At 46.6% G+C, this 18,733-nt stretch overlaps 1 long non-coding RNA gene across 1 annotated transcript; it reads left to right on the plus strand.

Moving 5' to 3' along the window:
• Nucleotides 1–265: 265 nt before the first annotated feature.
• On the plus strand, nt 266–17,051 carry LOC125397912 (uncharacterized). The gene is made up of 3 exons (XR_007231222.3): nt 266–324; nt 15,139–15,240; nt 16,690–17,051. It is a non-coding gene; the product is annotated as an uncharacterized LOC125397912 (long non-coding RNA).
• The last annotated feature ends 1,682 nt before the right edge of the window (nt 17,052–18,733 follow it).

Genomic DNA, 18,733 nt, shown 5'->3' on the forward strand with positions numbered 1-18,733 from the left:
GTAAGTGCTCTTAACCACGGATACATCTCTCTAGCCTGCATAGAAAGATCTTGTCTTGAGAAACAAAACCAAAACGAATGCACAGAAACCAGCTTCTGTGCTGTCCCTGCAGTTCTTGGAGTGAACGGGTTTGTGCCTTGTTGGATAATAGATGCTTTCCGGTGTGGAGATTCCAGCCAGTCAAAAAATTAAGTGGGTGGTTCGGTGTTTTGTCTGTAAACAGAGGCAAGCCTGGCTTGTTCTAATGTTCTTTTTCTTTTTAAACTCTAGGTTGGTGGATGCAGTGATTTGACCAGCCACCTGGAAAGTTCCCGTATATGAAAAGTAAGTGTGTCTGGGGGAAAAAAAAACATAGTTCATTGAGTCCTTTAATATAAAACAACTTTTAAGCTTACAAAAATAAAAAGAGGAACTGTGCTCCGTTCGAAACTAGACTGGGAGGAAAAAGAAATGCGATTCTGAAGAATTTCCTTCAGGTGTAACTAGAGCCTAGGAAAATCGAAGATGATTGGCAGTCAGACACGACAGTGTGTTTTATTAATAAAAAGGAAAGGGTGCAAAACTATCAAATTGGGAGTGAACATTTGTGGACATGAGGCATTTTCTCGCAGACTTTTCCAATAATGCACTGTCTACCACTTACCTATTGTATTGTTAGAGTTAGTATAGAAAAAGAATTTTTTTATGTTTACTAAGGGAATTGATAATTCAACATTATCTTAATAAAACAGACAGAGTTATAAAATTAAATATAGCCAGTATTACATGATGGGTAAAAATCAGTAAAATTTGCCTTTGGTATGTGTGCGGGAGTGCAGGCCGCACATGTCATGAACATGTCATTGCCTACATGTGGTGGGGTGAGGACGAGCTCGGATGGGGATGCTCACCGTCTCACAGACTCCTGTGGTTTCTCCTGCCTCTTCCTATCTCCCTGCAGCAAGATACTGGGATGGCAGATGCGTTTAGGTTTTATTTGGCTCCTGGGGACCCATTCCCAGGCCATCGGGTTTATAAGGCAAACGCTTTACCCTCGGAGCCATCTCTCCAGCTCCTGAAATTTGCCTTTCTAGTGGATATTAGACAAACACTCCCCCCAACTGCCTCTTGCCTACTGTGAGACTGTGCTTGTGTGGAATGCAGTGGCACTGTATCCACCTAAGGGTTGGAAGTTGCATTTTGATAAAGAGAGTGAAACAGTATTTGAATTCTTGCTCATTCTGAACTCTATGGTCCTTGTTCTGAGAGACAAAGGGAGGAAGTTTTCATGTGAGGACCTTAAGACTACTGCCTGGATCGGGCTGTATTTTGGCAATTTTACCAGTCATCTATTACTCCAATAATGTTGTATAACATAGACCTCTTCAATCCCAGTGGCTCACATCACAAACATTTACTTTTCTTATTCATATATCTGAGGATTGGCTGGGATTCAGCTGCTCTTGGCTCAGCTCCTCTGGGCATGGCTCCCAGCTCCAAGTCTACTTTGGGCTTGCTTCATAGATTTCCTCCAGGAATTAGCACCACCAGGGGCACATCTACTTGCGGTGATGGCAGAAGCACAGGCGGTTAAGTCTCACCATGGAAGCGCATTTAAAACTTCGGTTATATTACTTTTACATCTGTCTTTCAGAGTGAGTTCTCTGGGCAAGCCAAACATCATTGGGATGAAGGAAAACATGGACTCGTTGAGAGCTATTGCAAAGTCCCATGATGAGAGCCGTGGATGGGTTATTTTGAAGCAAAGAGGGAATAGAGAGTATGAAATAATGCAGGTGACCAAAGTTATGTGATTGGTATTGAGGGTAGTGGGGAGGGACTGTGGATGTAGTTTAGTTGATAGAGCCCTTGCCTAGCATGCACGAAGCATTGAGCTTGCCCCTCAGTGTCAAATAAGCCAGATGTGGCAATACACACCTGCAACCCTAGCATTGGGGAAGAGAGGAGGGTTAAGGTTATATTCATCTCTGTAGTGAATTGCAGACCAATGGAGGCTATTGAGACCCACATATCATAATAATTATGTTAATGATGATGCAAGCAGTATGTATTAGAAACACTTCTAATATGTGAACCAAGGTGGGAGAATGCAGATGTGGCTAACTGGGCATTTTTGTTGTTGGGCTGAAGCTAAATGATTAAGTCATGTGATGTTCTCCAAGAGTTAGAAAGTCTGAGAGGACTAGCGCTAGCTGGCCTGTCTGAAGGCAATGCTGCTAGACCGATGAGATCATACATTGGAAAAAAAAAGCTTTATTTGGAAGACAGAGCCTTGGCCAACAACTAGGTAAGTGGTAGGTGGGTGCATCCGTCTCTGGATCGGCAGTGAGTGAGACCAGGAAGGACAGAGCAGGCTCCAAACCCTCTGAGGTGCCTGGTCAAGAGGAACACCCCAAGTCTATGTCTTTCTCACTTCTATGTTTCTATGATGTCAGGGCTACTTCCTTCCCCAAAACCTCCTCAGTGGCTAAACATCACAGTGCTGCATGCGACGATCCATGACAGCCTCGGAAAGTTCTTTTGGTCGCTCTGGCAGGTGACTAATGACTGAAGGGAGGCTGGAACTCAGCCTGAGCTGGGTTTGTCGTCACTAAGACCAGCCATGGAAGCCTGGTCCGCAATACCTGGCGGCATGCCTGGGCTGCAGAGTGTATGTCAGGAAACACCAGATACCTCATGTCTGGTGGTACAGGCCCTTAATCATAACACAGTAGTAGGCAGAGCTCCAGGTATTTGAGGCTAGCCTTTTCTACACAGTGAGCTCTAGGACAGCCAGCACTTCATACGTTGTGGAACCCTGACTCCAAAATAAACAAACAAGACCAAACAGATCACAGCACCTTCAGAAGTTACCTGTGTCGGAGTCATGCATCACCTAAACCCAGCATTTTCCACATACAGTGAGAAGGATACCAGGATAATTTACTGTACAAATAGCCTGAGTAAAAGAAAAAAAAATCCACATAAGTCAGGTAGGGTAGCTCAAGTCTGTAATCCTAGCACTTGGAAGGCTGAGGCAGGAAAATCATGTGTTAGAAGTAACCTTGGCTACATAGCCTTTGTCTCAAAAAACTACCCACTGCCACTGCTGAGGCTGTGAGCATAGGAAAGCTGCCCCCACTACTCACCTGTCTTGTAGGGCATAGGAGGGAGAGAGATCATTGCCCCCCATCAACACCAGGGGCAGGTGGGAGAGCTGGCCCTGTGCCCCACCAGCTACAACACTTGGGAGAGCACGCCCTGGACCTCACCCGGGCCGTACAGTAGAGCCGATCCTGTTAGTACAGGTATGGGTGAGCCAGCCCTGATGTGAGTATGGAAGAGCTGTCTTGTGATGCCTTGGGCTGGGGAGAGATGCCCCTCCCCCCATCAATGTCTGAGGCAGGTGGGCGAACTGGCACTGCCCTTCATTAGCTGTGGCAGTCGGGAGAGCAGGTCCTGCACCTCACCTGGGCAATACAGTAGAGCTGGCCCTGAAGATGTAGGTGTGAGAGAAACAATCCTGAGCATGCGAAAGCCCAAGAACTGGCCCCACCCCTTGCTCACTGCTGCAGGGGTGAACAATCCAGGGCAATGCTAGAGAGCCCACCAACTGGTGGCAAAGACAGTGGAGAGCTGGTGGGCTGACCAACCCTGCAATGACCCAGTCCCAGAAGCAGGGTTATGTGTTGGCTCACCCCAACATCCACCCTATGTGATCTGCTGATCTGCTGGAGCACAGGGTGGGGGAGGGGAGTATATGTGGGGATGTTGGTTCTGTGAATCCAGGGTTACAGGATCTCTAAGACACAGGGTAGCAATGGGATGTCCAGGAAGAGTTCCATTGAGAGTCCAGTATTGATGGTGTAACAGAGAACAGGGGCCTCCAATCAGACCAATTGTTCTTTGCAATAAATGCCTGCATGTAAAAATATGGATAGCCGGGTGGTGGTGGCACATGCCTTTAATTCCAGCACTCGGGAGGCAGATGCAGGCAGATCTCTGTGAGTTTGAGGCCAGCCTGGTCTACAAGAGCTAGTTCCAGGACAGGCTCCAAAACTACAGAGAAACCCTGTCTCAAAACAAAATAAAATAAAACAAAGCAAAACCAAAACAAAACAAAATGTATGGATAAAGGGGTTTACTGTGTGACTCACCATGTCACACTGCAGCTTCCATGATGAGATTTTCTCCTTCTTCCCCCTCCCTTCCTCTTAAATTTTATTTTGTTTTACTTTGGGATGGGGAGGGAGATGGTTGGGATTGAGAGGCATGATGTGGAAGACACAAAGAATGAATGAATGAATGAATGAATGAATGAACAGAACTGAATGTAACCACAAGCATCAGATCGTATTTTCATCCCACTAACACTCAGTAGAATTGACTATTTGGCCAAAGTAAATGGCATTCTTCTTCAAATTTATTTTTTTCTGTTCTATGTTCTGTTTTGTAATAATAAAATAACAACTCAAAAAGAACAAAACAAAACAACAAAAAAACTACCCATCTACCAAACCATAACAACCACAATACCCAGCAGGCATCATTTAATGAGTGGTAGCTTGAAGGAAATAAACGCCCCACACATCATAAAAGCTCTAGTATATTTACTTGTGTATGCGTGTTGTGTGTGGGTGTACATGTGTGCAGGTCCGTGTGCATAGTACACAGATATGTGGAGACCACGCTCAACCATGGTGTCATCTTCCTAGCAGTCATTCACCGTGTGTTTTGAGACAGCGTCTCTCACTGGGGCCTGGGCTTTCTGGAGTAACAGGTATAGCCCACTAGCCTTTTCATATGTTTTGTCTTAAAATATGGGCTCTGGGGACCAAATTCAGTCCCTTACACTTACACAATAAGCACTGTACTGACTAGGTTATATCCTCAGTTCTGGTTTTTTTTTAATTTGCTTTTCAGAATTCAATTTCATATTCTATAGACACTGCTAGCCTCAGACAGTGCTGCCAGAAACAGAGTGGTACCTGATTTAAAAGGCGAAAATTTCTTGGATGCTCCCAGCCAAGGAAGTCTGCTTACAAAATCCTTACAAAAACGTTTCATGGTGGGAGGTCTACCTCCCTGCTCAAGGTGGACAGGTATTCCTACCTCCGCCACCACTTCCCAGGCCCCACCACAGGACTACCCCAGCCTCATCTGGCCAGATGCTTGCTCCAGGGAGAAGGAAGTGTTAGTCATTGCTTGGATCCCGTGGTATTCAGCATAATGGGTTGTAAGCTGTCTATCCTCAATAAACGAATAATGAATACGTCTGAAGTCAATCTATGTTCTTGGGGCATATCCACTGTCCACATCAACTCAGGCATGCCAATGACTTCCCAATCACGGACAAACCGTGAACGTAAGGCGGATGTCTGTAAGTTATGGTGCAGAGGTGCTGTGCTTTATACGACCTGTGCATTGGCTGAGTTTGGAAACAAGGGATTGGTGCAGGGCGGGCTGTGTAATGAGTAACACTGAATGACCCAGGTGTGTCTGTGTGCCTGTGCGCCTACGTGTGTGCATGTGTGTGTGATTTGCTTATGCTTGATAGCCTTTTTTTTTTGCTAGACTTACTGAGAACTTGTATTTCCTCTGTTCAAGGGAACTTCCCCATAGTATTTTAAGACAAAACCTGGCCTCTTGTGGGTTCTACATGGAAATTCACCAGGACGTCACCAGCTGTTGTAAAGATCTGCTTCTTTTCCTGTCCCAAAATAGCCAGTCTGCACAGCACCAGGAAGCTCAGTCGACCCTGAACTTGGACTGAAGCCACCAGGGTCAGCAGTTCTCCCACAATGCTCAGCGGGTGGGATTTTTGTTTCTGCCATTGTCTCTTTCTACCCCTTGTTCTAGCAACCTTCCTTTAGCTCCTGCAGCTCACAGGCTTTATGCTTCCGGAGAGGGCTACCCTCCATTGGTGGAACGCTTTTCCGGTCCTGGCGTGCATTTCCTCTTTCTAATCCATGTGTTCATGTAGGATTTCTCTTACAGATGTGTCTACAGACCCATAGGCTCCAGAGGGCCATCTGTCCTGAGTGAGGCTGAAGCCAGCATGGGAAGGGTGGGTCTCAACCACCTTGGCGTGAGAAAAGTCATCCCAAGGTGGGCATGCTGGTGCACACATTTAGTGCTAACACTTGGGAATCAATTGGGACCAGGCAGATCTCTGTGAGTTCAAAGACAGCCTGGTCTACATAGTGAGTTCCAGACCAGCCAGAGCTATGTAGTGAGAGTTCACCCACTGCCCCAGAGTAAATAAGTTAAAACCAACCAACTCTCTAGTTCCTTGTCCCACTGTGGCCACAGTGAATAAATCCCCTGTCTCTGCTTTTTTACTATTCTATCTCTATAATTGGTGTATTGAGGAGAGGTGGCCGAGCCTACCTTGCTTTGACCCTGACAATACCAGTAGTAGGGACAGGTATGGCAGGGCATCTCAGCTAATTGTTCCCAAGCTGCCTGCTTTGGAAGACACAAGAACGCACAACTAGGACATTGTATATGTGAGATGCCATTGGCCACTGGGACCCATGGCCAGGTTCCAGCTGTGCTGCTGGGCATATTAGCCGACTACACCTGGACAAAGCAGGCAGAGGTATCACGGGAGGCAGCCAGATGTTCTCCCATTTTATTTCGAAATTGTCCGGAGTCTGGATCTCTCTGTGTACCATTCCAACAGTGAATACTCTCTAGCCTGTTTAACAAAGTCGTGGGGCAGTCAGTTAGAACAGTCGAGTTCTGGGTCCAACCCAATGGTCTGCTCCAATTGGAAGACCCTGACTCTTGGAAGCCTTCCCCAGGTGTCACATGTCTGAGTCCCGGGAATGCTGTCATCGTTCATGGCACCATATGGGAGTCAGGATGATGCTCTTGTCTGAGACTCCTTGGGTCTTGCTCCTGTCTGAGTAACTTCTGTCAACTGAAAGCAGAGTTCACGCCTCGAAGGAAAAAGGAGTTTATTCAAGAGCCGAATGTTTCCGAATGGAAACACGAATTCCATTTACCCCAACTTCTGTGTTCTAAGGTGGTAGCAGTTTCATGAGCCTTGTTGCAGTAACAGACAAAGAAGGTCATAAGGCCACTTTTCAAGTTCCTTGGTGGGTTACAGCAATTGGGGGGGGCAGTCTCTGCTATATGCTTCAGATTCTGTGGATCATGGGGTCTACTCCATGTGGTCCCGTCCACTGCGTAGACTGTTCCATGAAAGGCTGAAGCCTCTCTGACACCAAATGAATTGGGCAGTGATTCCAATGGGGGTTTGGTTCTGAGTTGAGTCCAACCTCACTAGGGGCACTATAGCAGGAAAGGATAAAACTCACCCCAAGGGAAAACAAGACAGTTCTCAAAGAAATGAAGCATCCTGGGAATGATGAATGGATTTATGATTGGGCCCAGTGTGCAGTGACAGGTATCCTTCATGGAGCATAAAGTCCTTGTTAAGAAATGGAGATTGTGACTAGGCACGGTGATGCGTGTCTATAGCTCCAAAAGTATAAAGGTATGGCAGGAGGATGGTGGCGTCAAAGGTAGCCTGAGCCACGTGGTAAGACCCTGTCTCAAAAAGTACTTTAGTAATTAATTAAAGATTGTAGTCTTTGGTCAGGTAAGCTAGCTAGTCTCAGCAGCACCATCATTGAGAAGGTAACATCCATCCTTTTAAGATCTATAAACCGTCCTTATTCTGACCCATGCGAGTGGGGAACAGGAAAGCCCTCCTGGGTTCCAAATGATGTCCCAAGAGACTATCCTGTGGAGGAGGAGCAGAATCCTACCATCTTTCACTTGTAGGACTGGCTTCCAAGATGGACAAACAGTGAGACAGGACGCATTCATCCTCTGATGACGAAAGAAAGACGATGCTTGGAGCTCACCAGCTCTGAATCCTTATCCACAAGAGACGCCCAGGTCTCCTAGCAACACACAGATACAGACGCACTCACCGCAGTGTACACATCCATGCATACTCACTACCATCTGGGTTGGCCCTCAGGTGCAAAACACTGGCCATGTAGTTTGTCTCCATTCAAACACATGCAGCAGCTGGGGGATTGCTTGATAACATGAGGCCCCAAATGGGAAGGAGCATGTCACAGAGAGCACGTGTTTTAAACCCACACCAAAGTTAGCTAAGAAATTATAGGTCACTGAGGCTGAGGGTGCTCTGTGACACATAAGACCTCTTAACCACCTCAAGGGTCTCAGGAGGTGAGTCTGGCCACAGCGCAGACCCAGAGAATGCCAGTGGGTAGGGCTCTGACTCTGCTAGGCCAGTCTAGTCCGGCTGGACCATGATCTGTTTTCCTAGAGGGCTCTTCCAAGAGAAGGACTTTGCTTTCTTCCACAGCATGACTGCTATAATTTGTACCCAGAGTCTTTCAACAACCCGTGTGTTGGAGGTTTGGTCTGTAGCTTGGGTGATGGTGGAACCTTTAAGAGATGGGACCCAGTAAGCAGTAGGTCTTCAGGCCATTGGGTACGTGCCCTTGTTGGAGACTGAAGGAAAATATGGGACCCTGTTGCATTGCTCTTACTTCCTGTCCGTGAAATACACCGCTGCTTTTTTTTTCTGACATATGTTCCTATGATGATGTGTTACTCCAAGAATCGAACTCAACAAGTCAGGAGTTAAATCCTCTAAGACTGTGAGTTCAAATGAACCTTTTCTCTTTGTAAGTTGATTGTTTGGGGTCTTTACTCCAGTAAAGCGAAACTGTCTAATACACTGGCTGTTCTGCCCAAGTCTTAGAAACTGGCACAACCTCAGAGGCCAGTCATTAGCAGCCCAGTCCCCTTTCACCCTCTTCCTGGCTGACCCATTCCGACTTGGACCAAGTGACAGTGCTTGCTCTACTGTGACCTTGGCTTTATTCCCAGATTACCATCTCTTTGTCCTAGATGTCTGGCTGCTACCACAGATAAACTTTCTAGACTCAGGTTCCACACAATCCCACCTTGGGAAGAGACACTTGACTGCACTACACTGTTTGGATCTTCAGGGACAGTCTGTTACATCAGCCTCAGGTCAGCAGAAAGGCAAACTTGAACTTAGTGACAGGGTTTATCTTCTCAACGAGTTTTTTTTGTTTGTTTGTTTGGTTGGTTGGTTGTTTTTTTTTTTTTTTTAGCACATTGTGGGAGTGGTCATAGGCAAAGCTGAAGGCTTTCTTTATTTTGGGTTGATTTTCACTTGTGTTCCCTAAAGAGCCTCTGTAGCATGTCCGGCAGAAGTTTTTATAGGCGCTGATGAGACATCTCAGGCAGTAAAGCACTTGCCTTACACACAAGATGATGACCTGAGTTTGAACCTGAGAGCTTATGTGCAAAACCAGGTGTGGTGGTGTGACCTTGTAATCCCAGTGCCTGTGAGGTGAGAGGCAGAGAAAGGTGGATCCCTGGAAGCTCATTGACGGTCTGGTCTAGCCTACTTAGCAGAGACCCAAGCCAAGGAGAGATCCTGTGTCAAACAAAAGGTGAACAGTACCCGAGAAACATACCTGAAGTTGTCCTCTATACACGTATGCACCTTGAGGACGCCTCCCATGAACATGTGTGAATACATGTACACCAGGAGAAATAGTGTGAGGAATTAAGGAAGGTGAGTGAGGGGGTCCCTGCAAGTGTCATACAGGGAAATGAATCGAATAAAGAGGTAAGAATGAAAACCTGGTACAGATTGACTTCATCAAACTGGATCATACTTTAGGGAGTCTAATGCTAGGCAGTTTATTCCTCATGTATTTAATCCCAGAATAATTTGGAAAAAGTTTCCGGGTATAACACAATCCCTGGTACACAAAGAAGTGTAATACATTGAAACTTAACTTAGGGTGCATGTCATTTCTTCCAAGAAGACAGGTTCTAGAGATAGGCTATCAGTACCAGCTTGAGGGCCTAAGGGTCTGGCCTGGTCTTGGTCATTTGGCATTGAGGTCATTTGGGCTATTAGCCACCTCTGGTCCTGGTTGTGGGAGCTTGGGGGAGCCTCTGGCTATAACATTTAGGCTACTAGCCACTCTAATTTTGGTTGTAGGAGCTTGTTATGGCCTGAGCCAACAGATAATGCAGCTCAACAGGGTGTCAATCTCCAGTTCTCAGCTTTCTGGATGGAAGAACAGGTTTTTCATCTTTCCCATTGGAAAGACAATGCTATGTGCTTAACATTCCTGATTTCTCTGGAGATTTGTGGGCACAAGGACCTTCGTGCTATGCTCCCACCAGTTGAGGGACATGGATCTTCTTGTTGGTGTAGAGATCAAGTGAGGTCCCACCAGGGAACTCACTCACCAAGACTCATTACCCTTATCTAACGTGTTCTGTCAGGTCAGGCACATTTGAGCATTAATGCCTTTGCACTTGGAAGTGAACACTGTAACACACCCCCCTGGAAGCATCCTAAGGATTAGATGGGGTGATGCGCATGTCCGCTGAGCCTCAGGAGATGCTGATTTCTCTCCTCTTTCTGGCCTTGGAAGAATGTGCTGTTTATAGCACTGCAGAGACATTCCTGAAAAGAAACTCTTCAGTAACTTTAAGCCCTTTTGTGCACAAGGCAGTCTTGCTGCTAATGGAATTAGTGACAAACCCTCTCTGCTCCTGGTCCCTCCTGGCCACCAGTGTTCCCAGATATACTAGGACAGAGGAGGCCTTCCTTGCCTTTTCTCTGCATCATCACACACATGAAATCTTCAGGGCTATGTGCAGCAAGAAAAGGAAGGAGCAGAAATGACTTCTGGCACTGAACAAACCCCATCCTCATAAGGACTCTTGCATGTGGAGAGGAGCGTCAACCTTAGGACCAGACACTGGAAAGCACACGCCTGAAAGATGGTCCTTGGACTCACTGCCAGCTCTGCTGTGCCTCCTCAGGAGAGCCAGAGAAGGTGTTGATGTGCAACACTCTTAGGAACCTGCAGATAAGAAGCTAGTGACACTGCTGTTTAAAAGACCAGGTTCTAGGGGCTGGGGAGATGCCTCAGTCAGTAGAACACCCACCTTGAGGATCTGAGTTTGAAACCCCAGCATCCAGGTAAGCAGTCAGGTGTGGCAGTATGTCCCTGTTACATAGTGCTGGGAAGGTAGAGACAGCAAGATTCCCATGTCTCCCTAGCCAGGAAGTCTGACTGAACCAGTGAGCTTCAGATTTGATAAGGGGTCTGGTCTCAAATAATTAATAATGATAATGATGGTGGTGGTGGTGGTGATGATGATGATGATAATAATAATAATAATAATATGGAGAGTGATTAAAGAAGATACCTGACATAGACCTCTGGGTTCCACACACATATGCACACTCACATACACACACATATAGGCATATACACCCGCATACACACACACACCCCTGCACACTATAACCTTATACACACATACACACGTACATACACACACACACCTGTACACACATACCCCGCGGTTACCTACAAACCTGAAGAGGGTCAGCTTCTGAGATGCTGTTCTAGTGGGGGGAAATCTGGGGGTAGCATGTCTCATCTCACCCTAGCTAAGTACCATCCCGCTGTGTAGTTCTTGGGAGACGATGGCGTTCCAGGAGCGTCCCCATCCCACCGAGCATTATCTCTGCAAACGATGACGACAGGTGCTTTGTGCTGTGGCCGATTCTCATGAATGCTACATTTCAAAGAAGGAAAATGGTAGTGAGTCATTTCCTAATCCTTAAGTGTCTCAATGAAGCCATGACGGAGATGGCCATGGGCCAAGAGCTGCGGAAGTCTCTTTGGCATGCATTTATTATGGTCCATTTCCTCGGAGTCTAATTTTCACTTTCAAATGAAACTCATTGCAAAGCCCCACATGAGGTCGTGGGTCAGCCTGTGCTGTCCTGAGTCCCTGAGGATGCTTTTCTTCACATCCCACAGAAGCCACCGTGGCATGAAAGAAAAGGTCGCTCGCTGACAGGTTTGGGTGTTTGTCTAGTACCATGTTTAAGATATTGCATAGAAATAGCTATATTTTTAGCTATTCCTAACAAACCTTTGGAAGATTTGGCAAATGGTAGGTTTCAAAGAAACCTGGGACAAATGGCTGACTGAAGTGCCTACTAATATGTCAAAGCAGACGCTGGCCAGCTCTCTCAGCATCACTTGGTACCCCTCACTCCTAGAACTCTCCTCAGCATCACTCACTCACAGAACTCACTCTGCCCCCTACCCTAAACCTCTCCAGCCCAGGGCTGGGCTTCCCTTCCTCTAGCTTTGGATCCCTATATATCTCAGCCATTTTGGCTACACACCCTCTTGATTGATTTGCTTGACCTTGGTCTCCTGGTCCACAGCTTACTCCCTTGGTCTGCCCATCCCCTCTTCCTCTCTCCCTCTCCCGGCCTTTTCTCCTCTCATGGCCCATTCCAATCTGGACCCTCCGAGATGTCTCTGGCTGTACTGTCCCTCACATCTACAGTAAAACCTTCTCTTCAATCATACCTAGGGGTGATCGTGTCTTCATTTTAATTCAGGTGACACTAATGAAGATATTATCTGCACTTGGTAGAGCTCGGCTCCTTCCAGGCGACTCCGGCTTCTCGGTTTCCCATAGCCCCCACCCTCTCTATTGCTCTCCTCTTACGAAGACCGCATTCATTGTCAGCTGAATTTCACTATTTACTCATCATAGCTTCTTGGTCTTGTAGGCGCATTTCCATTGCTGTAATGAAACATTTGAGGTTCGGCAAGTGGGGGAAAGGTTTATTAAAACTCACCATTTTGTAGACCAAGAAAGTCCAAGATTAGGGAAAGCCCCTCAATTTGGCCTCTAGTCTGGGCTTCCCTGGCTCGGTCACCACATGACAGGTGACATCCTGGCAGAGGCACTTGTGAAAGCAAGAAATCACGAAGCAAGACAAAGAGGTTGACACAGGGGCCCATGCAATTTCTTCTTTATTGTCTTTTTTTATTGTTTGTTTGGAAACAAGATCTTACTCAGAACCCAGTAAAGCCTATAACTCGCTCTGTAGCCTGGCTTGGCCTTGAACTCTTGCCTCAGTCTCCCAAGTACTGGGGTTTAGAGGCATGGGCTAGCATGCCCTGAGCTAGGTCTGTTTCTTTACAACTCTCCTGAGAATTACTTAGGGTCCCAGCCGCAGCACATTGGTTTCTCCTTGGGCAAGTGTCTTCAGTCAGTCATTCACTTCCTCCCAGGCCCCACTATATCATTACCATACTGGGGACCAAGCTGTGAATACATGAACATTCTGGAACACACCACACTCAGCCCATGCCTAAACCGTAGCACCCACTTACAACCAACCAACCTTGTCAATTTGTGCTCATTTCTTCAACCTATTCTGTTTTAAGGATGACTGGAAGTACAAACTCACAGAAGATGATTTCTGCTATGTAAGAGGTTAGGTTGCTACCTTTACCAGTTAATTATCCCTACAGTAATGCAACTTAGCAACCATTCACAGATCTTAGCCCTTGACGGAAGGCATGTATTTATTTATTTTTTTTAGTAAATTTTATTAAATTATAAAAGTTTCCATTTCCGCCCCTCTTCCCAACACCCTCCCACTCCCCCCACTCCCTCTCCTCCTCCCTCTTCATCCCTTAGGGCAGTCAGGGTTTCCTGCCCTGTGGGAAGTTCCAGTTCCCTCCCCCTCCCTCCAGGTCCAGGAAGGTGAGTGTCCAAACAGACTGGATCCCCAAAATCCAGTATATGCAGAGGAAACAGGTCCCAGTATCATAGTCAATGGCTTTTCAGAAAGACTTCGGGCCAGGGAAGGCATGTATTTAACTCAAGCACTCAGTTCATGGCTGAAGGTCAGCTATGTATGGACTGGGCTGAGCACGGAGTGGGGCTGAGTGACTGTCTTCCTGAACTAGTAAGATAGACAAGGAATAGACTTCCCATGACCATGGCAGCAATCCGAGAGGGAAAACAGAATCAGCACACATTGATTTCTGCCCTCTCCTATGACCAGCAAGTCATATAACCAAACCCAAGGTCAGACACTGGGAGAACATTTCTGCCCACAACTGTTGGACACTGAGAAATTAGAAATGTCCTCCCAGTGTCTGACCTTGGGTTTGGTCATATGCCTTGGCCTTTGCCTACCTGGTGGTGATTAGGGAATCCTTGAATCTTGTGGCTTGGCAGAAGTATCTTTCTAAGGAAGCGGCCACTGGACAGAGTAACAAATTGTTTTGGATAAAGATTTTGGTGGGGTGGCAATATCAGTTACATTTTTGAAGGACTTGAATCTAAGGTCAATCATATGAACAGGATCTGGTTTCAGCCCCATCAAAATATGGAATTCCAAGGCTTGCGTGTTTCCTTGGTTGGTGGTATTATAGACATATTGTCACACCTCATGGCTAGGAGGAGCAATGCCACCCATGGCTCCACAGGTAAAGGACAAAGGACATGTGGAGTCCATGTGCTCTCCTCCCCTGGGCTCTGCCCTATGCAACCTTCATTGCAAGCACTATTTGCTCTGTAACCTTTACCCTGAGAAACTGGAATCATAAATAGAACAGAATAGAACAGTCTTTCTGGTGCCTTCTAGGAGTCCTTATAGTGAGTGAGCAAGCACAGGGCTGGGTTTGAAGGGCCTTCACAAATGCAGCTTGATGTTCTGTCGGTTGATCCCTAACTTTTCAGGTGTCGTTACCAGTGTGGAACACAGAAGGATGGACATGGTACAGTCAATTGCTGCAGCAGCATCTCAAGGACTCCTTTGCTCGCTTTCTACCCATCGTTTGAGCATCCTCTGTGTGCCTGGTGCCATTCTAGGGTCTGAGACTGGATGAAGGGAGGAGGACACAGCTGTGGGTTCTAGTGGCATTGAAACACACACACACACACACACACACACACACACACACACGCAGACTAATGTGTGACCAATGAGAACTAAGAGGTCACATGCACCAAAGGGAGACAGCGGAAATCTGCTCTTCATGTCTCGCTTATGGAAGTCGCCTCTGAGGCTGGTGAGATGACTCAGTGGTAAAGAGTGCTTCATGCCTCCAGGGGACCCATACCATGGGGTGCACAACTGCCTGAAACTCTAGCTCCAGGGAGTCAATCTGACTCCTCCTTCTGAAACCTCTGAAGATCATCCCCCTCCCCCCGACACACACACACACACACACACACACACACACACACGAAAATAAATCTTTTCTTTTTTAGAGACACTTCTGGGAAAGTGACATTTGGACAGACAAGTGAAAGAGGAAGCTGGGGCTGTGATTCGGGCCCAGAAAATTCTAGAAATAGGGGCAAGCAAGCCCGGTGAGTATGTGAGCAGGGGGCCCTAGCACAGGGTTAGCATTCGAAAACACTCACCCAGTGAAGAGTTTCTTCCCCTGATCTTTAGAGGGTTATGGGAGCTGGTGGAGAAGCCAGAGAGGGGCAAGCCTTCCATCCCTCAGGTCTGGAGTCAGGCCTGGGACCAGTTTCTCTGCCTGGGGTTTGTGTGTGACTGGCCGGGTGGGATCATGAGGACCACCACATAGCAAACCCTGGAATCATCCCAGTGCTACTTTTCTCCTCTGACAATGGGCAACAGTGTTTCGAAATGTTATTCGTTTCTTAAGAAAAAAAGAAAGTTCTGGGACTAAAAGTTATTCCTACTCATTTATTTGGCATAATCAGTTAATAAATGAGCCTCTTGTTGGAAAGTACAGGGTGACTAATAATTAGCCCTGAGGGAAAAACCTAGTGGGGAAATTTGTCTAAAAACCATGGCTTACATGCCCACGCCCCGGCTTCCCTTTCAGCCTCTTGTTCTCATGGCCTGTGGACATCCGGGTGTTGGTGCCCGTGGAGAAGTGTGAGCTGTAAAGTGTTCTTTGTGGCGGTCCTTGGCCTGTGGAAGCTGCTCTGGTAGTTTTGTTGGCCAGGCTGACTTAAGTGTTCTTCCTATCTCAGAGGAGAAGCCTCAGGTGGCCGGCAAACTTGGGGCAAAAGGGAACCTCCCTTTTATAGGACTTCCTCATCCTTGAGGCTAAGGATATGAGGGTCAAGAGCTCAGGGGATTAACCCTCGGGGTTCCCCCCACCTCAACCCCAGCAGTGGACCAGCAGTAGCTCCCCAAGAAGCTATTCTCTGGCAGCCACAAGCCTAGCCACATGTTTGTGATGAGCTCAGCATCCTAGGACCACCCACGCTTTCCCCTCCCACTGGACTTTTGCTTAAAGGGCAAACCTTACTCTCATTTCCTTTTTCTCCTGATCCTTTCCCCTACTCCCCCAAATCATGGCTTATTTATTTTCTTTCTTTGTAAAGCTGTCCACCAGCTCCCTTCTTCAGCCCCCAAGAGAGAAACGACGAATTTTGACAACAAGCCATGTTCACCCTGGAGAGTGTCTTGTGCAAACCTTTAACAGTGACTTAAACAGTCACCTGCAACTTTGTCCTCTCAACACTCAATCCCTCAGCACCATGGGAAGGGTAGGTGGGCATTCCTTCTGTTCTAGAACTTTCTTTACTGACCTCCAAACTGACCAGATCCTGAAATGGCAGCATTAAAAAAATTTAAGATTTTAAACGTGCCTCTTTGGTGTGCTTGCTTTCTGAGAGAAAAACAAAGCAAGGAAACAGACGAGAACCCCAAGATTTCAGCCTAGGCAGTGAAGGGACAGGCTAGTTTGGGGTTGTGCCCATGGTTAAGGAGCATCTGCTCTTGGCCGTGGCTCTATAACCACAGTGCTTGCTGGTAATTTTTTTTCTTCATAACAGAGTAGGAAGACGTGATGATGACAGCTTTGGTGTTCAGAGGGCAAGAAACTTTTGTGTCCATTTTCCTGTCCTTTCCTGATGAAAGCAAGGATCCACCCATGAAGTCTTCTCCGGCGTGTGGAGCTGTGACTTCTCCGCTCCAGAAACATCCAAGGAAATGTTCTCTAGATTTTCGCCAGAATGTGACCCCAAGTTACCCTGGAAAGCTTCACACTGAACTCCCTTCCTTAGAAACAGTTTGTACTCAGGATGAAGGGATATTTAGAGCCCGAGGAAGACTATGCAAACGTGTACCTCAGGACATCTGTGCAGTGGGAGGGGATTGCAGTGGGGTCGCACAACACTGTGAATTATGACAAATATGTTTTGGAAGTTTCTAGAAATTCTGAATAAAGTGTTTCTCATACACAGTTTGTTCTAACAAGAAAGAGACGTGTGAGGGCTGCAAATGAGTGAAGAATTAGGTTCTGGACTGAGCTGACTTTGGCTGCAGGAGTGAGATGGGAGAGAGAGGACCAGGGAGCCTCAGCTTTGATAACCAGCAGGGACGTAAGAGTCTTGGGCATCCAGAAGAGGAACAGCCAGCCATTGCAGGCACATGGTGTGTGAGTCGGGGCAGAGAGCAGGTACTCAGGGGTAGTATAGGCAGCAACAGTTGGTTTTAGAATGTATGAAAGCCGTCCTGCTTATTAAACCATGATGAAGGCAATCATTTAAAAGCAATAATAGCCTTGCACTGGAATGTGCGGCTGTGATTTCTGCTTTTGGAGGAGGTGGAGGCAGGGTGGTCAGTCTTTCAAGGTTATTTGCAGGTGCAGTGTGAGTTCAAGGCTAACCTGGGGATATGTAATGCCTTTGTGCAAATGTGTGTATGTATGTGTGTTATGTATATATGTATGTTATGTATGTATATCTGTGTTATGTGTGTGTATGTATGTATGTATGTATATGTGTGTGTGTCTGTATACTCCCAGCACTTAGGAGGCAGATGTAGAGCACGAATTTGACACATCTCTTTCAGTAATTTGAGAGTGCTACTAACAAAAAGAAAGAACATAAAAGTCCTGAGCCTCACAATAAGCAAACATGACTTAAAAACAAAAACGAAACCTCTGACCTCTGTAAAGAATATGCTTCAGGGCTTAGGAGATGGTTCAGTGGTTAAGTACTCACCTATCAGCCAGAATCAGAGATCTGATTCCCAGAACCCACATAAATGCCAGGTAGGTATGGTGATGTCTGTAATTCCAGCACTGGAAGGCAGAGGCAGGGGCTCCCCAGAGCATGCTGGCTCTTGCCAGCAGGTCACACGGCAGCCCACAAAACAATTCTCGAGGTACTGCAAAGATTCTAGCAGCCAGTGTTGTGGAGCATCCCCCACTGTTAGACACCGGCAGTGACAGTGAAAACATGAACTCTTTAAACAACCGATGAGTCAAGAAATGCCATCGTGGGAATTGGTTCAATGCCATTCTGAGAAGACACACGTGTGTAAAGTTCTATTCACTGGTTAAGGACTCTTAGAAAAAAATCAGCTTAGGAAACACACATTAAAATAGCCACCCAAAAATGTGAAGGTGCTTTGGTATACGTTTATCTGGAGATGTGAGAAATGGCTCTGTGTGAAACTTAAAACCTTCCTGAAGACCTCAATTAATGGAGAATTACACAGTTCTGGTGGATTTGTGGGCCTGAGTTCTAAATCTCTTAATTGTACAGTGTATAGTTTGAAATGTTTCTTATTAAAATGTAAGCTAGGTCGTCCTAGTACATTAGGTAGATTATAATCTGCATTAGTTCAAGGATGCAATAACCCTGGGACAGCTTTGGTGAAGAAGTTTAATGCCTGGGGCTCAGCTCCTGCACCGAGTGAAGGCTTCCATAACCCTCAGTCAGGAGCATGTGTGATATTAGTCCAGGGAGAAACAGAGAAGACTCCAGAAGCAGGTTCACTCATTTATGAAACCATGTGTGGAGCTGAGACATTATTTCAATCAGAGAAGGAAAAGGGACTTTTAGAAACAGCATTAGAGCAGGGGTGGGG

This window comes from Myodes glareolus, chromosome 14, assembly GCF_982192425.1.
Source record: "Myodes glareolus chromosome 14, mMyoGla1.1, whole genome shotgun sequence".
Taxonomy (NCBI): Eukaryota; Metazoa; Chordata; class Mammalia; order Rodentia; family Cricetidae; genus Myodes; species Myodes glareolus.